Below are 24,990 nucleotides of genomic sequence, written 5' to 3'. Positions count from 1 at the left end.
CACAAGCTTGTTTCTTAGAACCATTTGCTTGAAAGATTTTTTTCCAGCCTTTTACTCTGAGGTAGTGTCTGTCTTTGACACTGAAGTGTGTTTCCTGCATGCAGCAAAATGCTGGGTCCTGTTTACTTATTCAGTGTTTTAGTCTATGTCTTTTTTTATTGTCAAATTCAGTGCATTGGTGTCAAGAGATATTAAGAAATAGTGCTTGTTGCCTCCTTTTTGTTGTTGTTGTTGTTGTTAGAGGTGGAATTATGTTTGTGTGGCTATCTTATTTTGGGTTTGTTGAAAGAAGATTACTTTCTTGCTTTTTCTAGAATGTAGTTTCCTCCTTGTGTTGAAATTTTCCATCTATTATGATTTGTAGGCTGGATTTGTGGAAAGATATTGTGTAAATTTGTTTTTGTCATGGAATATCTTGGTTTCTCCGTCTATGGTAATTGAGACTTTTGCTGGGTACAGTAGTCTCAGTTGGCATTTGTGTTCTTGTTTGGTCTGTATGACATATGCCCAGGATCTCCTTGCTTTTATAGTCTCTGGTAAGAAATCTGGTGTAATTCTGATAGGTGACTTTATATGTTACTTGACCTTTTCCCCTAACTGCTTTAAATATTCTTTCTTTGTTTTGTTCATTTGGTGTTTTGACAACTATGTGTTGGGATATGCACTCAGGAACTCATAACATCTAAGATACAATTTGCAAAACACATGAAACTCAAGAAGAAGGAAGACCAAAGTGTGGATACTTCCATCCTTCTTAAATCCTTCTTAAGCCTGTGTCAGCACTCCCTGGAAGCAAGCTCTCCCCTATCAAGACCAGTACACAGAGGGCTGTGGAACAGCCCCGCCTCCTGGGTGCAGATGTAGGCCCATAGGACCGTGTTCTAGCAGCTCTGCTGCTTCTGCATAGTGGACTTGCCTTGGATTGATTATATTTAAAAATAATTTTTAAAAACTTGAACTTCTGTCTGTATAGACATTTGTCAATCTTATTCTTGATGGCTTCCTGTAGTCAAGTTAAATTTGTGTGTGTGCATGTGTACTCTATGTGTGTGTGTGTGTATGTGTGTGTGTGTGTGTGTGTGTGTGTGTATTGTCTTCCAAATAAAAGGTAATAGGAAGTTAGAAATTCTAATGTTGAGAAGCCCAGAACTGGTAAATTTCACACATTGAGGGCATGGATGCACAGATTTCCTGTAAGTTAATATGGTATATTAAACAAATTTACAAAGGTCAAAGTGCAGTCATGCTGCAGAATACATTCCTAAGTGCTGGGCACTACAATATAGAATGTTGAGTGTCAACAGAAATGTATGCAAAGGACTTCTCAGCGACAAAGCCCCAGATACACTGAGACCTACAAGATTGTATGTGGCTCCCACTTGTACAGCGTTTTTAAATTAATCTGAGTCATCATATTAAAGTCCATATGCTCTGATCCACACAATGTGTATTAGTCAGGGTTCTCTAGAGTCATAGAACTTATGGGTAGTCTCTATATAGTAAGAGAGTTTGTTGATGACTTAGAGTCTGTAGTCCAACTCCCAACAATGGTTAGCAGCAGCTGTCAATGAAGTTCAAGGATCTAGCAGTTGCTCAGTCCCACAAGGCAATCAGGTGAAAGAGAGAGAGAGAGAGAGAGAGAGAGAGAGAGAGAGAGTAAATCTTCCTTTTTCTAATATCATAATGAAGGTCTCCAGCAGAAGGTGTGGCCCAGATTAAAGGTATGTGTCACCACGTCTTTAATTCCAGATGACCTTTGAACTCAGAGGTCTTTCTGTCTTAATCTTCTGGAATCCATAGCCACTATGCCTCAAGATCTCCATGCCAAGATCCAGGTCAGAAACTTGTATCTCCCAGCCTCCAGATTAGGATCACTGGTGAGCCTTCCAATTCTGGTTTGTAGTTCATTCCACATATAGTCAAGTTGACAACCACAAATAGCCATTACAATGTTTCTCACTCTGTTCTCAGCATGTTCACACTCTAACAATATAAAGGTATGTAATGCTATTTATAGTTGATATCATAAAATTTTACAGTGGAAGGGGAGGGATGGGGAATGGCTGATCAATGGGTAATAAGTTGTATTTACACAATGCAAGAAATCTTGGTGTGTTATTACATAGTAGAGTGACTATAGGTAATAATATACTGGAAGGGCTTTCAAAGTTTTCTTCATATGAGATGATATTGTAGATATAGTTCATGGCCATGTTTAGAGCATTACCCATTATGGACATGTATCACACTATTACATATGACCCCATTATTATGTATAATTTTATGTTTTATGTATTAGCTAAATAAATTTTAAAACAACTTCAATATAAACCATTTATGAGCAGCACAATCAGGCAGATTTCTGTGAGTTCAAGGCCAGCCTGGTCTACAGAGAAAGTTCCAGGACAGCTAGGGCTGCACAGAGATACCCTGTCTTAAAAAGCCAAAGACAAACAAGTATATAAACACATAATATGTTTATGCCCTACTTTTAAAACATAAAACATGCCATGAAGCAAGGATCCTAAGAGCTCATGCCGGAAAAGAACACTATTGGGTTCAGTGTCCCTGCAGACTCAGTAAAGTAAGGAGTAGTGTAGTTCATTCAAAGATGAGAACTGTTTGGAAACAGAGTTGGGAAGGAGCATTTCCTGGTCTTAAGAATTACAGGGGACTCCTGTCCCATCCACCACCAGCTGCAGTCTCAGGCGGGGCTATTTCCTTAGCTTGGCAAAAATGTCCAGATCTACAGAGACTGAGAGATGCGTAGATACCCTGATTGCTGTTTTCCAAACATACAGTGGGAAGGATGGGAACAGAACAGCTGTCAGCTCTTGAAGCTGAGTTCATTCCTTTCACGAACACAGAGCTGGCCACCTTCATGAACAACCAGGAAGACCTTGGTGTCCCTGACTACATGATGAAGCTGGACCTCAACTGTGATGGCAGCTCAATTTCCAAGGGGTTCACAACCATTTTGGTGGCTTAGCTATAGCATGCCATGAGTACTTCCTCCAGACTTCCCAGCGGCATTATATAACCCTCTCCTTTCTCTTCCAGCCACCAAGTCATCTTCTGTGATCTGTACCCACACCTACAACAAAATACATCCCATTCCTGCTGGCAGAAATTAAACAATGTTTTGGGGTTTTTTAAATAATTAATAACAAAGAGTTAGAGGGAAAATAATATAAAGGTGTTAGAATGTTAGAAGCATACAACTGGATTTCTTCATTTATTCTACATTTACCGTCATAGCTTATGGGCTTGTTTTTATAGATGTTCACCAAAAACTTACAAACTAAATTGAATAAAAATAAAATCCTTAAAATTACAGCCTTTTACATCAACCTCAGTCCTGTTGCAACTTCATGTGTGTGGCCTGCTTTTACCCAACCCAGCCCAAATCTATATTTGCCTTAAGGCTCACCTTGTTCCCCATTTACACTTTATTGTTTCTGTCAGCTCCATGACTATTCTCCCATCTTTAAAAATTTCAACTTTACCTTTTCTTCATCCTAACTTGCCCTGATTACCATCTAAGGTATCCATGTCAACTGTCTTTTTTACTCCACTACTACCATTTCTTTCAGCAAGACTTGGCTGAATGGTTGTCTGGTGACCCAAACGTTATTAATTCAGATGGAGTTACCAGCATTGTGTGGGATAAAAGAAGAGAGACTTAATCCATGATAGTGTGACTTAATCCATGATAGTGTGTAGAGAAGTTGAAGACCAACCTAGACAACTTTGTGAGGCCATGTATCAAAATAAATAGAGTTTTAGCACTATAACTCAGTTATAAGCACTGGCCAGTTATAAGTAAGCCACTGGGTTTAATCCTCTGTGTAGAGAATAGAGGTTTCATCTGCAGACCAGCGAGTTTGGGAGAGTGTTAATAGTATACTGACAATGTCAGGGTATTGTGACTAAGTTAGCGATTGTGCTTGAGAAGCAAATCATTAGGAGCTACCATTCCCGTCAAAGGAAATGCAGACAGGAAGTTTGGACTGTCAAAGGGAGTGAGAACACAATCACAGCTGAAATATCAGTGAGGATCAGTGATATTCGCCTACAGTTCCCCAAATCAGCTATTGCATGTGGCTAAACATTAAGTTGTATCTATAATCTCTCTTTCTCAGTTATTTCAACACAGCTTTAAATTATTTTACTATACCTCATAATTAATACTCAGGTAAATGAGACTAGGCCCAACCCTGCCTTCTCTTTGTTTGGTAACCAGTCTCTAAGATCAAGATGAATTTTCCTTGCTTCCTAAGATTCATTCCTTGTACACTCTTCTTACATAGTATGCTAGATTCTGTCTATATAGCCAGTGGAACATGACACAAATGATAGGTGTCACTTCCAACATTAAATTAGGTCATATGTTATGGTCTTTCTTCCACTGCACATGGAGTTGCCCATGGCTAGATGATTGAGAAAGGAAACAATTGAACTTGGTCTAGAATAAATTCTTCAAGATTCTCACACAATCCCAAACAATTAATAGGTGAGTTACCTAGACTTAGCTTAGTTACCTAGCTCTAAGGTAACAATAGCAGAGGGAAATCTCTGAGTGATGGTTGTCTAAGCAGTGTTTGTTATTGTTCATATTACCTTGGAAAAGTAGGTTTCCAAGGTTATAGATATCTTCCAACCTATGTTATGGATCGGGTGAGCAATAGGAATTAAGCTTCAAAGGAGACAGTCAAATCATGGCACAGTATCGATATACCTCTTCAATAGGTAGAAAATAAAGATACTTGTTTCATGTAGTTATTCAGCAAAGGGGGACATCAAAATAGGAGAATTTGAGTCATTGGATGGTTAAAATGACCATAAATTACATATGCCAATCAGCCCTCTTTAGACATTTCTAAGAATGCTTGGTATGTTCATGAAGAACAAGAATAAAGGTGTGAGTTAAATGTAACAGCATAAACCTGAACTCGCCGTAGTTGATTTGGCTACAGCCATTCTAGAATGCCTGGACTACTACAAACAGACACCAATATGGGCACGAGAGGCAGGCAGGACTTATTTCTATTTTCCATATTTCTCTCTTTCTGAAACAATTGGGTGGTTGGAAGATGGGACGAACTTTTGATGACTCAATTTTTCTACCAGCTGGGTAGAAATACCACATGAGGCTGAAGCAGCATCCTCCAGGATGTGATGAATTGTCTAATATATGGTGCACCTCTGTGACAGCCAAAAATGGTAGGTCTGGAACTCAAGAATAAAGGATGATTTCACCAGCAGGCAGGTACAAGCATTTTTTTTCAGGGCAAAAGAAATAACGTACAGTGTTGGGTATGAATAATGAATGGTGTCAGGGGAGACACTATAAACATTATGACCAAGTAACCAATTGTAGAAATGAGAGTGGTTTATTACATTGTTTAAAATATATTGTGTAAGCACTTGGGAGGCAGAGGCAGGCAGATTTCTGAGTTAGAGGCCAGCCTGGTCTACAAAGTGAGTTCCAGGACAGCCAGGGCTATACAGAGAAACCCTGTCTCAAAAACAACCCCCCAAAAATATATTGTGTATAATATGGAGCATGTGTGTGTGTGTGTATGTATGCGCGCGTGTGAGTGTGCACACTTACTTTTCTCACTATTGTCACAAAATACCAGACAAAAGCAATGTAAGCGTTTGGTTCATTGTTTGAGGGTACTGTCTGTCATCATGGGGACATTGTAGTTTCAGCAATTGTAGTGTCAGGTAGCTAGTTACTTTGTACCCAGAGATTAGAGCCATGAATGCTGGGCTCAGCTGAACTATATCTTCTTTTTATAGAGTCAAGGACCACAGCCAATGAAATGGGACCTCTCACATTCAGGGTGGATCATCACATTCAAATTAATCTAACCTACATAACCCTCACAAACATGCATGGTTTTCTAGGTGACTCTAGATCCTGTGAAGCTGAGAGACACTACTAATCATAACATTGTGTATGTGTAGGGCCTCATACAAGTTTACCATCCCAAATTATTATTCATATATTTTGATATCTTGGTGTTCTTATCATATATAGAATTATCAGGTAGGCATAAATTCATTATTATTTTTATCTGGTGAGTAAGTATAATCCAAGATGTTAAGGTGTTGCAGTTTTGTAGTGTATCAACATGGCTAAAGTGAATTGTGGTTTAAAGATGTCTTTGATGACAGAATAGGCAGTGAGAAAGGCTCTCATGTAAGATTTGGATGGTAGAAAGTAAGCAGTAGCCAGTATTTGGAGAGCTCATGCATACTGCTGTGGAGTAGTAGACATATAACTCTCTGCCCTCCATCCATCTGTTGGTTGTCATCTCCTAATCTCAGGTCAGATAGCAGAGAATGACAGCTTGCCCCATGGATAGCATACCATCAGCGTCAGAGGATGAGTTACCACCAGCTCCAGATTGTGACTTCCAGTTAGTTCTTGCTCTCTCTGACTTTACATCTTTCCTTCTTGACTCCAACTTCCCTGCAGACTTCAAGCTCTAGGAAGTTGAGGCTCAACAAACAATACTTCAAACTGAAGGCCTCAGAAGCAAACTTACTTTCTGACCTTTCCTTGTTCCCTGTCCCCATGTCACAATCTCTCCCAAGACAACGTTCAGAAACCAGAATTCCTCTTCCCCATGGGAGATCACAGAAACTGGAATACCTTTTCTCCAAAGCCATTCCATAAATCTAAAAATATGACTCTACCTTTTGATGGCTGTCTTGGTAACAACTGGCCATAGAAAAATGGTGACCTTATTTCTGGTGGGGTCCTGCCCCATTGCCGTGAAGAAGAAATTCTATAGCTGAAGGTCAGGCTGAATCTGAACAGATGCCCTCACTGTCTCTCCTCAGTCAGTCTATGCCCATTCTCTCAGACCTCTTTTGTCAAATCCTATTTCCACCTGGTTGTCCCTGTTTTATAAAACCCCAGCATAATAGTGAATAGTTCACTCTGGGTCTTTGGGTCTTTCTTTAGCGCAAAGGCTCTGATGTCTCTAAAAACTATGATCAAATGAATTTGTTATGCCTACTTCTATTCATCTGCCTATTGTCAGTTTATTTCAGCAAAATTTCTGAGAGCAACGGGAAAAGCTCCTGCTGCCCCCATATGTATGGATCACCAAAAGCAGTAGCCTCCACAGTGGTACAATGTCAAGCCTCTGAAACTGACACCTTTAAAAATGTGCATGCATGGAAGTCTGTGTGCGCGTGTGTGTGTGCGCGCGCGTGTATATATATATATATATATATATATATATATATATAGTGAATTTTAACATGTTATGTAAATATAACCTATATAATGTAATAAATTATCTTTCCCAGTATGAACACTTTTCTAATGCTTTGTTTCTCTGGTGGCTGTGTCTGGTTCTAATGCCCTAGTGGTACCCAACCTCTGCATTGTCATACCATTTTCATAGCAGGTAAAAGAGCCAAAAAGTAGTGGGTCTTGTCGATTAGAATGCCAAGTGTGGTATGTTTTCTTATTCTTTGGGCTCAATTGGAAAGAAAAGTATCTCAAGGAAATCACATTGTTTAGGGATGGGCACAGTTTTCCTACTAAAGTGGCATAAGATTTACCTCTTAAAATCATTTTCTTAGCCGGGCGTGGTGGTGCATGCCTTTAATCCCAGCACTCAGGCAGAGGCAGAGGCAGAGGCAGAGGCAGAGGCAGAGGCAGAGGCAGAGGCAGAGGCAGAGGCAGAGGCAGAGGCAGAGGCAGAGGCAGAGGCAGAGGCAGAGGCAGAGGCAGAGGCAGAGGCAGAGGCAGAGGCAGAGGCAGAGGCAGAGGCAGAGGCAGAGGCAGAGGCAGAGGCAGAGGCAGGTGGATTTCTGAGTTCGAGGCCAGCGTGGTCTACAGAGTGAGTTCTAGGACAGCCAGGGCTACACATAGAAACCCTATCTTGGAAAACAAAAAAAACAAAAAACAAACAAACAAAAAACAGAAATTAAAAGGCAATATAGAAAAAAAGCAGTAAGAACTATAGAAACGAATTAGGAATATAAGGAATCAGTTGACTTGGTAACAAAGTTTTTTTTTTTAAATTAGGTATTTATTTCATTTACATTTCCAATGCTATCCCAAAAGTCCTCCACCCACTCAAAGTTTTTAATTGATCTATCTGTGAAATTCAGTTTAATGTTAAAATCGGAGCTAAGAACAAATGGAGTGTTTGAGGATAGTAGGGAAGTACAGCAAATTTCTGGATGATAGAGCCTTTGAGTCTGCAATAAGCACAGAATTTTTTTATATTTGATCTGTCTTATCTAAGCAGTTGTACATGGCTATGTCTCATTGTATAAACCTAAAATTAAAAATATCATACATAAGACTAAAATTCCTTTATTCTTCACCTCCCAAGTTTAGAATATCCTTATTTCAGAAAATCACCATTATGGAAACTTCCCTTAAGATTCTATACAGAAGACGTACAGAGTGATTGTGTGTAGTGTTTCTGCAGCTCATATGTGTGTTTATGAAGAAGTGAAATTAAATAGATACTAGAGACTAGAAAACTGGAAGAAAACTGGCAATATTCTAATCAGGAAGAAGTTGACCCTAACAAAGGATTGATAGACAGAGCAAGCTCCTAAGTTGATAAATGAGTGAAAAAAAGAAAGATTTGAAAGCGAAGGTAACACTAGGATTTGTGTTTCAGTAACAAGATAGTAGCCAAGGATTCCCTTGGTATTTAGGAAGTAGGAAGTAGAGAAAATTGCAAGTAAAAAGAGGCATTTCTCTGAGGCACACTGATTTGAGGTGGAAATAACCTTGAATCTGATTACAATCTTTAATCAAATGATAGTCTTCTGTGCTTAAAATATACCTTATTTGGCAACCTAGATAATAAGAAATATATGCTATAAATATTGATATGTAGTTACACTTATCTCATTCATTATATTTGAAATTCTAATTTTTTAAAAATAAAATTTATGATTTTTTAATTTACACGATTTTTTTGTTAGAATTGTTGTTTGTATGAAAGAAGATGGTAAATTTTTACTCTGAAGAGTTATAGCACTGTGATCGCTGGCAAGTTGCTTTCCTATAGGCTCAGAAGATCCTCATACAATAAGGGGTTAGGCTTTCTGTCCCTTCAGTATCGCAAAACAGCATCCTAACATACCCTTCAGTTGCAGTAACTAAGATTGCTGAGAAAATCTTTTCACTACTTTATAGAGAAGATGACCTCATAAAAAATGAAGTGACATCAGGATCCTAGAAGTACTCTTGTGTAGAGAGCAAAGGAATTCTGGTAGCTACTATAAATATAGGTATATCTGGTAGCTAGATAAAGAAAGGCATAGACTGTGTAATGATGAAGAAATATCAATTAACAATTAAAGATTATAAGAAATGTTTAATGTTCGTAAGAATTCTGTAAACTGTTACAATGATCTATATCTTCAATAAGCCCTGAAAGCATTTATCAAAAGAATACATAAAAAAAAAAATCACAGTGACATTGTATAGCTCAATATTACAGAGATGACATCTTTTTTTTAATTAGGTATTTTCTTCATTTGCATTTACAATACTATCCCAAAAGTCCCCCATATTCCCCCCCCCTCTACCCACCCACTCCCACTTCTTTGCCCTGGCGTTCCCCTGTACTGAGGCATATAAAGTTTGCAAGACCAATGGGCCTCTCTTTCCAGTGATGGGTGACTAGGCCATCTTGTGGTACATATGCAGCTAGAGACATGAGCTCCGGGGGATACTGGTTAGTTCATCTTAAAGGGTTGTTGATTCAGTAGTTGCTGAAGTTCAGGAATCAATGATCTTTACTGGAATGTATCCAAAAGTAAAATATTATGTTCCGAGAACAGTGAGATCTCCTACAAATACTCAACTCTACCACTGTAGTGAAAGCTGGTGTAGAAAATAGGCAAATTATATAATACGCCTGCATTCAAATAAAACTTTATTTCCCCAAACACATAGTGCTCCAAATGTAGCAGGTTTGCTGGCCCCTGGAGTAGACTGATAGCAGATTTCTTAGAAAATAAAATGGAATTCAGAAGGTACTAAGATATTTCATATGGAATGGAACAAGACAGCTGCCAGCCTACATTCCAAAACAGCAGAATGTACTTCAAGAAATAGATAAAGTAAAAACATTTCCTAGAATAAAAATCTGACAGATTTTTGCCAGCAGAACAAGTTTATTAAGTAAAATTCTAAACGATGTGTATTTATGTTCACAATACTCCTACAAACAAGAAATTAATTTCAGAGAAAGAATAATGAAAATGATAAATAAATAAATATTATAATCAACTATAAAAAATGAAATAGCAAGTGCAAATAATAAGAAAATAGAGTAGAGCAAAAAAATCCCCCAAACAATATCATTAATGTGAGGAAAGTTAAGTGTTAACTTCTTGAATTATTTAAGAGGAAGACAGAAATATTGATTAGCTTTAGACTATTGTATTTTACATATGTGATTCACCCTTGTATAAATTTAACTTCCTAAATTAAGCAATACAAAATGGACATTCAAATTGGAAAGGAAGAGGCAAAATGAGAAAAAAAATCCAAAAAATGTCCAAAAAAAGCATAGAAAAATTATAGAGACATATAGAAAGGACAAAATATGATGATAGAAATAACTGTATTTATAAGCAGTTATAATTAATGTAAATGTATCAAGTGATACAAATAAAATGTGAAGTGTTAACGTTAGGGTTTTTTCCTTAAGACCAATAAATGATAAACTACTTTAGGGAAGATCATTTGAGTCTCTAGCTAGCAAGTAAAACAGTAAAAGTTTGAGCAGAAATAAATGAGATATAAGAAAAAAATAGAAAATTCAAGTAAAAGAAAAGTCTAGTTCTTTGAAAAGATTAATATATGAACCTACAAAATCAGACCAAGGAAAGAGATATGTGACATAAACTATAATTGCAGATAAAAATAGTCATTGCTACTTCTTGGATAGTAGTCAGATGACAGTAAGCAGAAAGTAAAGGGAACGTTGTCAACAGAATTGATACCTTAGATGGGATATAGTGGCTCACTGTAAGACACAAGCTTCCAATATTCAAGTATGGTTTTATCTTTAAAATGAATCAATGATTCATAACCTATTCAAAATAAAGAAGAAAGAAAGAAACAATAGGAAGAACTCATACCATCGAGATGGATTCTTTGCTCCTGTGGTGTGAACCAAACATTTAAGGTGAATAACTTTCAAGCTCTCCCAAAGCTCTTACAGAACAGAAAGAGGATATTCTGAAATTCATTGTATAGGGCCAGAATTTACCTAGTATCAAAGTCTTTTCTTTCAAGAAAGAAATACTGGCATTCAGTTTTTCATTTCAGAAGAAAACTGAATGTCAGTATTTCTTCTGAAATGGATATAAAATCTTAAAGATTTTGAGCATTTTTGAGCAATAAGTCCAAGAATTTCGTATCATGTTCCAGTAGGATGTATTAAGTGTGAAAGGCTGATGTGAAAACTTGTAAACATCAATCACTGAACTCCACAATATCAACAGATCACTGGCAAAACATGGCATGATCCATTGATACATAATTAAATGAACTAGGAATCGAGAAAACTTAGCTACTTTGATGAAAAAAATATCTTTGAAGTTTATTATGACACCTAAGCTTGTACATTTTACAAGTTTTACAGAGTGAAAATATAAAATGCTACCTCTGGAGCAAGCTGAGCTGCCCTGAGCAGTTTGCTAGCCTTAGAGAACCTCTATTCTCCCCACATCTCTCCATCAACCTTCATCAGACCTGTGGATCCTGAACCATACAAGTAAGCTTCCCTTTCCTGCCCACTCATCTTCCCTGTTTGCTGAGTCCTTTGGAGCAAGCCTAGCTGCCCTTAGCAGCTTGATAACCCAGGTGGACATCCATTCTCCTACCACCTCTCTGCCTATCTTCATCAGATCTGCAGCTCCTAGACCATACAGACCTGCAGATATGGAAACATACAGCTCAATGAGAGGCCTGCCACACCAGAACCATCAAGGTTAATCCCCTCCCAATACCTACTACAACAGGAATATCCAGGGACCAAAGCTATCCAGATGGCTAAAGGCCCTTAGAAGAATACAAACAGCAAAAGCTAGGGTAATATGACACCTTCAGAGCACAGACAGACACCATATAACAGCAAGCCCTGGATATCCTAACACAAAGAAAGCACAAGAAAATTACCTTAGGTATAATCTTACAAAGATGATAGAGGCCTTTAAAGAAGAAATTTAAAAATTCCTTAAAGAAATACAAGAAAATTCAATCAAATAGGTAGATGTCTTTAAAAAGTAAAAAAATAAATCCCTTAAAGATATGTAGGACAATACAATTAAACAGGTGAAGGAAATAAAAAAAAAAAAAAAACTGTGCAAGACCTGAAAGTAGAACTAGAAGCAAAAAGGAAAACACAAACTGAGGAAATCCAGGAGATGGAAAACTGAGAGAAGAGAACAAGAATAACAGAAGCAAGTATCACCAACAAAATAGAAGAGATGGAAGAGAAAATATTCCCAACAAAATCATAGAAGAAAACTTTGGAACATAAAGAATGGGATGCCTATAAACATACAAAAAGAGTATAGAACACCAACTAGAGTGTACCAGAAAAGAAAATCCTCTCAGCATTAGTAATCAAAACACAAAAACAACAGAACAAAGAAAGACTAGAAAAATTGACAAGGGAAAAAGGCCAGGTAACATACAAAGGCAGACCTATCAGAATTACACCCAATTTCTCAATAAAGACTCTAAAAACTAGAAGTACCTGTACAGATGCCAACATAGACTACTTTACACAGGAAAACTCTCAATCACCATAGATGGAGAAAGCAAGATATTTCAAGACAAATCTAAATACAAACAATATCCATCCACAAATCCAGTCCTACAGAAAATACTAGAAAGTAAACTCAATGCAAGGAGGATAACTACATCCAAGAAAACACAGGAAATAAGTAATTCCATATCAGCACAAACAAGGGAAGCATGAGTACACACACACACACACACACACACAGTAAAACCACTGACAAAGAGGAAATAACAATCACTGTTCATGAATACTTATTTATTTATTTATTTATTTATTTATTTTTAATAGATATTTTCTTTATTTATTTACATTTCAAATGTTATTCCCTTTCCTAGTTTCCCCTCCAAAAATCCCCTACCCTCTTCCCCCTCCCTGCTCCCCAACCCACTCACTCCTGCTTCTTGGCCAGGCATTCCTCTATACTGAGGCATAGAACCTTCACAGGACCAAGGGCCTCTCCCATTGATGATTGACTAGGCCATCCTCAGCTACATATGCAGCTAGAGCCATGAGTCTCTCTGTGTGTTTTCTTTGATTGGTGGTTTAGTCCCAGGGAGCTCTAGAGATACTGGTTAGTTCATATTGCTGTTCCTCCTAGGGGGCTGCAAACCCCTTCAGTTCCTTGGGGACTTTCTCTAGCTCCTTCATTGGGGACCCTGTGCTCCGTGTAATGAATGACTGTGAGCATCCACTTCTGTATTATTCAGGCACTGGCAGAGCCTCACAGGAGACAGCTATATCAATCTCCTGTCAGCAAGCTCTTGTTGGCATCTGTAATAGTGTCTGGGTTTGGTGGTTGTTTATGGGATGGATCCCCAGGTGGGACAATTTCTGGACGGTCATTCCTTCAATACCTTTCAATATCAATGGACTTAATTTCTTAATAAAAAGAAACTATTGGAATCGATGTGAAAACAGAAACCATCATTATGCTGCATACAAGAAACACACCCCAGCAACAAAGAAAGACATTACCTCAGAGTAAAGTTATAGAAAAAATTTTCAATCAAATGTACCCCAGAAACAAGCTGGAGTAGCTATTCTAATATCACATAAAATAGACTTTCAACAAAAATTCATCAAAAGAGAGAGGTAAGGGCACTTTATACTCATCAAATGAAAAATCTACCAATATCCCAATTCTGAACATACATGCCCCAAATACATGGGTACTCAAATATGTGAAAGAAGTTAGGAAGTTCTTATATCATCAATTTAAAAGTACACCTGACGGGCTGGAGAGAAGGCTCTGTGGTTAGGAGGACTTACTGCTCTTCCAGAGGTCCTGAGTGCAATTCCCAGCAACCACATGATGGCTCACAACCATCTGTAATGGACTCTGATTCCCTCTTCTGGTGTGTCTGAAGACAGTTACAGTGTATTCATATATATATAACAAATAAATCTTGAAACAAGTACAGTTGAAAGCTTTAGAAAAAAAAGAAGCTCACACACCAAAGAATAGAAGTCAGGAAATATTCAAAATCTGGACTGAAACCAATCCATTAGAAACAACGAAAACTATACAAAGAATCAGCAAAATTAAAGCTGGTCTTTGAGAAAATCAACAAGATAGAAAAACTCTTAGCCAAACTAACCAAAAGACAGAGAGACAGTATACAAATAAACAAAATTGGAAATGAAAAAGGAGACATAACAACAAACACCGTGGCAATTCAAAGAATCATTAGATCTCACTTCAAATATCTGTACACTACAAAATTGGAAAATCTCAACAAAATGAATCATTCTCTAGACAGAGATTACTTACCAAAGTTAAATCAAGATCAGGTAAACTATTTAAATAGCCCTATAAGCCCTAAAGAAGTAGAAGCAGTCAATAAAATTCTGACAGAGAGAGAGAGAGAGAGAGAGAGAGAGAGAGAGAGAGAGAGAGAGAGAGAGAGAGAGGGAGGGAGGGAGGGAGGGAGGGAGGGAGGAAGGAAGGAAGGAAGGAAGGAAGGAAGGAAGGAAGGAAGGAAGGAAGGAAGGAAGGAAGGCAGGCAGGCAGGCAGGCAGGCCCAGGGCCAGATGGTTTTAGTGCAGAATTGTACCAGATTTTCAAAGGTGAGCTAATACCAATACTCATCAATCTATTCCACAAAATAAGAATAGAACAAACATTGCTAAACTCATTCTATGAAGCCACAGTCACCCTGATACCTAAAGCACACAAAGACTCAACAAAGAAAGAGAACTTCAGACAAATTTCTTTTATGAACATTTATGCAAAAATAATCAATAAAATACTTGCAAATCAAAGTCATATTCTAAGCACATCAAAACCATCATCCATCATGATCAAGAAGGCTTCATCCTAAGGATATAGGACTGGTTCAACATACAAAATCCATCAACATAACCCACCATATATGCAAACTGAAAAAATATTGCATGATCATTTTATTAGATGCTGAAAAAGCCTTTGACACAATCTAACATCCAATACCATATTCTTAGCTGTAACTCACAGCATTTGAGATACAGAACCTGGAGAGGCCACCTCCTCTAGCCAGGCAGAAACTCCAATGAAGAGATAAGGACACCAATCCATCCACAAAACTTTTGGCCCAACACTTATCCTGTTTACAAGAAATGCAGGCGTTGTGATGGAGCAAAGACTGAGGGAATGACCAACCAATAACCAGCCCAGTTTGAGACCCATCCCATGGGCAGGCGCCAATTAATGACACTATTAACGATACTGTTTTGCTTTCAGACAGGAGTCTAGCATTGCTGTTCTCTGAGAGGCTCCACCCAGCATCTGACTCAGACAGATGCAGACACTCACAGCCAAGCAATCAATCAATGGAGCTTGAATACTCTTATGTAAAATTAGGAGGAAGAATTGGGGCCCTTAAGGCGGTAGGAATTCCACAGGAAGGCCAACAGATTTAACTAACCTGGACCCGTGGGGGTCTCAGAGACTGAATCATCAACCAAAGAACCTACACAGGATGGACCTAGGCCTTCCCACAAATATGTAGCAGATGTGCAGCTCAGTCTTCATGTGGGTCCTGAACAACTCAACTGTATTGGAACTAACTCAAAAGCTGTTGCCTATCTCTGGGATATGCTTTTCTAGCTGGGCTGCCTTGTCTAGCCTCAGTGGGAGAGGATGCCCCTAGCCTCAGAATGACTTGATGTGCTCGGGTTGGGGGGATACCCAGAGGGCCCCTACCTTCTCAAAGGAGTAGAGAAGGGGGGTGGGAAAAGATTTGTGGGAAGGAGTGACTGGGAGGTGGCAGTTAATGGGATGTAAAGTGAATACGTGCAGTATTAATAATAACAAAAAAATGAATTAAGAAAAAAAAAAAAACCTAAGATGCCTTACCCTTAGTACTGGAAGTAAAGCAAAGGAACCCTTTATCTTATATCCCCAAACTAGAAGGGAAGTCAGTGACTTTCTAAAAAAAAAAAAAAAAAAAAAAAAAAAAAGGAAGGAAGGAAAGGAGGGAGGGAGGAAGGGAGGAAGAGAAACAAGAGAAAAGAAAGGAAAGGAAAAGAAAGTAAAATGTATAAGGTCAGGGAAAAAAGCTATAATAACTGTTCATATAGGAAATCTCAAAGCTCTGACCAAAAAGAAAAGAAAGAAAAAAGTCATTCTCAAACAAAAGTATACATATGGATCTGATAAATGAAACTGGTAAGGTCATGGGGCACAGATGTAAATTGCAAAACTTGAATGCTTTCCTACATACATAAAAAAAAATCATTGAAATTTGAAATAAAAAAGAAAATAATTTATAAAGTAGTTTGGTGTTACCTATAATCTAATTACTCAAGAGACTGAGGCTGGAAGATCATGACTTTGAGGCAAGCATAAGGTAAATATCAATTTTGAGGCTAAACTAAGATTAAAAAAAACTAATGATGGGCTTGAGAGATGGCTCAGCAATTAATGCCACTGGCTGCTCTCTCAGAGGTCCTGAGTTCAATTTCCAGAAACTACAGTGTGCCTCACAGCCATTTGTGATGGGACTCAATACTCTATTCTGGTGTGTCTGAAGACAGCTACAGTGTATTCATATAAATAAATATATCTTTAAAACAAACAAAAATTTTAATTTTAAAAAAGCCAAATCAAAGCAAAAAGTACCCCCGCCTAAATTCATAGAGATCATTCTGTGTTGCCCACAAAATGATCTAGGTATGGGGTCTTTGCTGGAGTGTGGTTAATATATCCAGTGACACTCTATTATAGAAACTGATTTTCCCTTTGCCAGTAGTTATCAATTGCAAATAGCTTCTTGGTTAGAGGTGAGATCCCATGTTCCCCTTTTTAGTGTTGGAATCTTCCTGGCCTTTGAACCTGTCAGGGTTTTGTGCATGCTGCCAGTCTCTGTGAGTCCATCGATCCTGTTCTATCTGGAAATACTACTTCACTGGAATCATTCATCACCTCTGACTCTTTCAGTCTTTCTACATCCTCCCATTCATGGATTCATGAACCCTGAGGAGAGAACTTTGAGAAAAACATCCCATTTACAACGATGTGCTCCAAATTCTCTCACCCTACATTATCCAGCTGTGGGTTGCTGTCAATGCCCATCTACTTCAAGAAGTTTCTCTGGTTTGAGTTAGTCATTGAATTGAACTCTGGGTATATCAATCTTTTATTAGGAGTCATTTTATTGTTATGTTTCTTTAATCAAATGAGAATTGTAGGTTTTTTTCCAGGTCCATGAACTATCTAGTCACGGGTTGTTTTCCAGTGTAGCAGTGTCAGGCATGGGTTCCATTTCCTGGAATGGGCCTTATCTATGGTTACCCCCATATCATTGATGGCACTCGTTCATCGGTATGTTCTGCAGGCTCGTCATTGATGAAGGTTTCAGGGTTTTAGCTGGGTGGTATTGATGATCACCTTTTTCCTCTGTTATCATGCAGAGTACCTTCCAGCACCATGAACGCTGATCAGTATGAGTGAAGCTTCTAGTTGGGTACCAGTTTGACTTCTCTATGTTCAGAGACACAAGTAAGTCCTTCCTTAAGCAATGGGGCCTTGCCATTAGGTTAGGAAGAGCAACCAATAGCCTTGGTAACAGTGGCAATTGCATGTGATGTTAGGGAGGAGAGACGTTCTGTGGAACCCTTTGGCCCATAACTCAAAAAGATGTAACCTATTCCTGGCACTGGTGACTTTACTTGGAGGCATAGAATGAATAGTTCAGGTATTCTCTCTCATAACAAATACTGAAAGCTGTTCTAAAATGAAATGGCTATTAAAAATCTCTTAGATTAAAAGAGATAAAAAGAGAAACAAGAATTTTGTTTTAAAAGAGATGGATCAATACCCTTGATAACAGTAACAAGGAAAGCAAAATAACTACATTTGTCTATATAGATGAAAACTCCTGAGGCAGAGATGTCCAGACAGGATTAAAAACTAGTACTCATGTATATGTTCTCTATAGCTGATTATGTATATATGACATGACATCATGACAGTATAAGTGTAAGTCAGCTACAGTGCTTATATTAATACCAAGTAAAACACACATCACGACAAGAAATATTATCAGAGATGAAATACATTTTGAAATGACATGGTCATTCATTGTGAGCCAATTTTCACCCTTTTTTTAAAATAATGTGTGGGTTAGGCTATATCATATTTGAAGTCCTTCCTGCTGTGCATTCAATGATTCCTGGATGAACAGGGAAAGACTGATTTCTAAATGTAAGCACAGTTTGCTTCTACAAGTCCTGAAAGGGCTGTTGGATTCACATGGATAAATTTTGATGAACTCTTTCTGAACAGGTTTGTGTATGTAGAAAATAATGCAGAATATATCGCCTGAATTCCAGCAAAATTTGCATTAACCTTTGTAAGTGGGGAAACATAAAGAAACAGCACAAGAGGTTTGTAAATATAGCAGACCATAAGACTGTTTGCTTATGAAAGCTGTTGAACTATTTATTTGATCCACAACACACACATTTTGGAGGCATTGAACTGAAAGTGTAATAGACCCATGGGTGTGTACAGATTCTGGAGAAAGAGACAAGCTTGCATTCAAATGAGTGTGTTTTGTTTAATGTATGTTTTAAAACCATACTTGAAAAGTACTCTATGAAATTTCAATTTTATTTTGCTGGGTCATTTTCATTTAGAACTTAGAAAAAGCTAAAATGCCTAGGGAATATTTAGTATACCTCAGATAGTTCAGCATTTTCAAACCACAATTAAATTGTAACATCAAAACAAAAATATATTATCTTTACAATCCTCCTTGGTGTTTTCCTTTTGTGCTTCCTAAATAAAGATATTCTAATAGTTGTATACACTGGTATAAAATGAAGAGGGTAATGAGTAGGAAAGAGAGGTTAGGAAGCTATAATCAACGGTGAGCTTCAGTGCAATCAGAAACCACGCATGCTAAATAAGGCTATCTCTCTCTATGCCCTTTCCCTCATAATAATGCACACAGAGATTTTTAGGTAATATAAGCTAGAGATAAAAACTGCAAAGTTCAATTATCCTAGCAATGAAACATTATGAAGGAAAAATGAATATGTTTGAATAGCTGACAAGAGTGGAAATATGACAATATAATGACATTTCAGTAACAAAATTAATTTATCATGCTAAAAGAGGAGCCATTTCCCTATGTAGATTTCTACAAGTTTTTTGATTTAGTTTGGTAAGTGGTGGAGTGTCCTTGTTGCCTAGCAATTGTGTATTCATTTAAACTATTAAAATTGATACCACTAAATGTTAAGCCATTTTCTTCATTTCTTACAAGTCAGAATGATTTTTATATATTTAAAAAATTTCACAAATGTCTACAAGTTTAAATTATATGCTAAATTAAATTATTGGAGCTGGAGAGGGTGCACAGTTGTCAAGAGCATTTTATGTCCTTGCAGAGAAATCAAGTTTGGTCTTCAATACCTGTATGATGACTCCTGTTCAAAAGGATTTGATGTCTTCTCTTGATCTCTGTGAGCACATTCATGCACATGGTGTGCATTCATACACTCAGTCACACATACATAAAATAAAATAAAATAAAATTAAAATTATTAAATTATATGACTCTAATTTTCTATGTTGAAAATTTATTTTCCACATATGGGCATTGGTGTATCTGTGTATTCCTAGTTATATGTGGGCTTGTGTGTGACCCTGCTTCTTTCTGGGCTTTTGCTCTTTAATGGCAGCAAATGAACTTGCCTGTTGTGTAGTAATTTGGAAATGATGTTTGGACGGGTGTTTAGACAGTAAGTACTTTGGTGAGTTCCTGATATCCATGTTTGCAGGAGCTCCTGGCACTGTTCCCAGCACCACCTCTGTAGATACAATTTACACAAACTTGCAATAACTTCCACTCACAATTTTCTAAGCCACACCACTTCCTCCAGCAGCTAAAAAAAAAAAAAATAGATGAAAAGAGGTTATGACAGTCTCATTAAACAGAAAAGGCAACTGCATTTGATTTTAATCTTATAGTTACCCATGTTATTAAAAAAAAGGAATAAAATTGTGTTCCAAATATACTTCTAGAAAGACTTACATGTCCATGTTTATTGTGTGTATTTGATTTAGGGTCTTTATGTAGTCTGGGCTGGTCTCAAACTCATTATCTTCCGACCTTAAGTCTCCCAATGCTGGGATGACAGCTCTGCACCACCGCTCTGGTAACCTCACAGTCTTCATAAGATCAAAGGAATGAACATGTCCAAATATGCAAGAAACTTCTGATGATGGATGTGAAGTCACAAGATTCTGCCTGGCCCCACTAGCAGTTCTTCTTGAATAATCATATATACACTCATCTTTTCAGGTTGAAGTCCTTGAGCCCTGGGGTGGTACTAAAAACTTCATTAGTGTTATATTGCTGTCCTAGAGGTCAGCAGCCTATACAGGTGCATTAGGACTACATTAACATTAAAATATACACACAAACACTGCAGTTTGGATATCATTATTCTCATATTCCCTTTCCCCAAAGGAAAAAAAATAGTAAAATTGGTCTAACAGGATCCAGTGTAGCAAGAATCCTCTAAGAAGTGATTGTGGAAGTCTTCAGAGGTGTCTTGTTGAGGGCACCCCAGTCTGTGTCAGCTAGGTGAGGTTTACCTACCTGCATTGAAGCTGGCTGGCAGCTACCAGTGACACCAGTGCTGTGCCTGTTGTCTGGGAACAACAGTGAGCCCTGGTTGTGTGGGAATATTCCTAGATGATTGTTATGGAAGCTTTTATCAGTTAGAAGTTACTCTCTTACTCAAAGTTGCTAAACTAACATCACTAGACAATGGCAACATCTATTTAAGAAGAAGCAAGTTAGTATTTTCAACTGTAAAATTCAAATTTGGGGGAAATTTCAACCCATGCTATTGGAAAGCATATATGCTTATGCATGAAATCATGTCAGTGACATTTCTTTGTCAATGCACTCACAAACACAAAACCAGAAGCATGGTAATGCCACTGTATCTCCTGATGTGGAAGACTGTAGCATCACCAAATTTGATAGTAGTTCTTAGTAGATGTTCTTTAGTAGGCAAACTAAAGGACAAATGAATGGTACTGCATTCAGACCCAAGAAGGTAAGTTTCACAAGAATTGAGTTCTCATGGTATAAAAAGATATGGCAGAAAGAAGTTATGGGGTGTGAATGAGAATGGCTCCCATGGCTGCATATATTTGGATACTTGTTTCCATAGTGGTGGAACTATTTGAGAAGAAGGAATGGTATTGTTGAAGGTGTGTCACTGGGAGATGGGCTTTGAGTCTTCAAAAGCTCACACTATTCTTTTAGCATTTTCTGCTTTGACTTGTGGATCAAAATGAAAGTTCTCAAGATCCTGGACAGATGTCATACAGATCCTAAGAGAACACAAATGCCAGCCCAGGCTACTATACCCAGCAAAACTCTCAATTACTATAGATGGAAACCAAGATATTCCATGACAAAAACAAATTTATACACTATCATTCCACAAATCCAGCTCTACAAAGGATAATGGAAAACTCCAACACATGAGGAAACCTACATCCTAGTAAAAGCAAGAAATTAATCTTCTTTCAACAAACCCAAAGGAAGATAGACACACAAACTAATTCTACCTCTAGCAACAAAAATAACAGGAAGCATCAATCATTTTTTCTTTAATCTCTCTTAATATCAATGAACTCAATTCCCCAATTAAAAAACATAAACTAATAGACTGGTTGTATAGACAGGACCTAACATTTTTCTGCATACAGAAAACATACTTCAGTGACAAAGTCAAACACTACTGCAGAGTAAAGAGCTGAAGAACAATTTCCAAGCAGATGGCCACAAGAAAAAAGCTGGAGTAGCCATTCTAATATCGAATACAATGGACTTTCAACAAAAAGTTATATTAAAAAAAGGACACTTCATCCTAGTCAAAGAAAAATATATACCAAGATGAACTCTCAATTCTGAACAACTATGCTCCAAAAACAAGGGCACCCGCATTCATAAAAGAAACTTTACTAAGGCTCAAAGCACACATTGTACCTCATACAAAAATAGAGGGAGACTTCAACACTCCAGTCTCAGCAATGGACAGATCATGGAAACCGAAACTAAAGAGAGACAAACTGAAACTAACAGAAGGTATGAACCAAATGGATTTAACAGAAATCTACAGAGCATTTCATTCTAAATAACCTTCTTCTCAGAACTTCTCCAAAGTTGACCATATAATTGATCATAAAACAGGCTTCAAAAGATACAAGAAGATTGAAATAATCCCATACATCCTATCAGATTACCATGGACTAAGGCTGGTCTTCAATAACAACAAAAACAACACAAAGCCCACATACACATGGAAGTTGAACAATGCTCTACTCAATGATATCTTAGTCAAGGAAGAAATAAAGATACAAAAATTAAAAACTTTTTAGAATTAAATGAAAGTGAAGACACATCATACAAAAACATGTGAGACACAATGAAAGTAGGGGCAGGATGGAAGTAGTGTTAAGAGGAAAATACACAACTCTGAGTGCCTCCAAGAAGAAACTGGAGAGAGCTTACACTAACTGCTTAAGAGCACACCTGAAAGCTCTAGGACAAAAAGAGGCAAATACATCCCAGAGGAGTAGACAGCCGGAAATAATCAAAGGGCTGAAATCAACCAAGTAGAAACAAAAAGAACTATACAAAGAATCAGCAAAACCTGGAGCTGGTTCTTTGAGAAAATCAACAAGATAGATAAACCCTTAGCCAGACTAACCAAAGGACACAGAGAGAGTATCCAAATTAACAAAATCAGAAATTAAAAGGGAGACATAACTACAAAAACAGAGGAAATTAAAAAACTCATCAGATCCTACTACAAAAGCCTATACTCAACAAAACTGGAAAATCTGGATGAAATGGACAATTTTCTAAACAGATACTAGGAGCCAGCGTTAAATCAGGATCAGATAAACCTTCTGAACAGTCCCGTAACCACTTTCTTTAGTGGTTACGGGACTGTTCAGCAGTCCTTAAAAGTCTCGAACTAAAAAAAGCCCAGTATCAGATGGGTTTAGTGCAGAATTCTATTAGAGCTTCAAAGAAGACCTGATACCAATACTCTTCAACATATTCCACAAAATAGAAACAGAAGAAACACTGCACAATGTGTTCTATGAAGTCACAATTATGCTTATACTTATACCACACAAAGACCCAACAAAGAAAGAGAACTTCAGACCAATTTCCCTTATGAATATTAATGCAAAAATACCCAATAAAATTCTCACAAACTGAAACCAAGAACAAATCAAAACCATCATTCATCCATCATCATCATGTAGGGTTCATCACAGGTATACAGAGACGGTTTAACATACGGAAATCCATCTACCTAATCCACTATATAAACAAACTCAAAGAAAGAAAAAAAACCCACATGATCATCACATTTGATGCTGAGAAAACATTTGACAAAATTCAACACCCCTTCATGGTAATAGTCTTAGAAAGATCAGGAATTCAAAGCCCATACCTAACCATAGTAAAAGCACTATACAGCAAACCAGTAGCCAACATCAAACTAAATGGAGAGAAACTGGAAACAATCTCACTAAAATCAGGGACTAGACAAGGCTGCCCACTCTCTCCCTAACTATTCATTATAGTACTTGAAGTCCTAGCCAGAGCAATTAGACAACAAAAGGAGGTCGAAGGGATACAAGAAGAAGTAAAAAATATCATTATTTGCAGATGATATGATAGTATACTTAGGTGACCCCAAAGGTCTCACCAGAGAACATCTATAGCTGATAAACAACCAGCAAAGTGGTCAGAAATAAAATTAACTCAAACAAATCAGTTGTCTTTCTCTACACAAAGGATAAACAGGGTGAGAAAGAAATTAGTGAAACAACACTCTTCATAATAGTCACAAATAATAATAAATAGCTTGGTGTGACTCTAGCCAAGCAAGTGAAACCTTTATGACAAGAACTTCAATTCTCTGAAGAAAGAAATCAAAGAAGATGTCAGATGATGGAAAGATCTCCCGTGCTCATGGATTGGCAGGATTAATATAGTACAAATAGCCATCTTGCTGAAAGGAATCTACAGATTCAATACAATCCCCATCAAAATTCCAACTCAATTCTTCACAGATTTATAAAGAGCAATATGCAAATTCATTTGGAATAACAAAAAACTCAGGATAGTGACAACTATCCTCAACAATATAAGATCTTCTGGGGGAATCACCACCCCTGACCTCAAGCAGTATTACAGAACAATAGTGATTAAGAACTGCCTGGTATTGGTATAATGAAAGGCATGTAGATCAAAGGAATAGAAGTGAAGACCCAGAGATGAACCTACACTCCTATGGTCACTTGATCTTTGACAAAGGAGCTAAAACCATCCAGTGGAAAAAAGAACATTTTCAACAAATGTTGCTGGTTCAACTGGAGGTCATCACGTAGAGGAATACAAATCAATCCATTCTTATCACCTTGTACAAAGCTCAAGTCCAAGTGGGTCAAGGACCTCCACATAAAACCAGATACATGGAAACTTATCGAAGAGAAAGTGTGGAAGAGCCTCAAACATATGGACACAGGGGAAATTTTCCTGAATAGAACACCAATGGCTGATGTGCTAAGATTCACAATAGACAAATGCGATCTCACAAAATTGCAAAGGTTCTGTTAGGGAAAGGACACCATCAA

The 24,990-nt window shown here is 37.6% G+C and overlaps 1 pseudogene; it reads left to right on the top strand.

The window, feature by feature from the left end:
* The first annotated feature begins 2,736 nt into the window (after positions 1–2,736).
* On the top strand, positions 2,737–3,081 carry Gm31023 (annotated as a pseudogene).
* Positions 3,082–24,990: the final 21,909 nt, after the last annotated feature.

The sequence above is a fragment of the Mus musculus genome, chromosome 11 (assembly GCF_000001635.26).
Source record: "Mus musculus strain C57BL/6J chromosome 11, GRCm38.p6 C57BL/6J".
Taxonomy (NCBI): domain Eukaryota; kingdom Metazoa; phylum Chordata; class Mammalia; order Rodentia; family Muridae; genus Mus; species Mus musculus.
The sequence above is the reverse complement of the archived record's forward strand: the minus strand, read 5'-3'. Positions and strand labels throughout refer to the sequence as shown.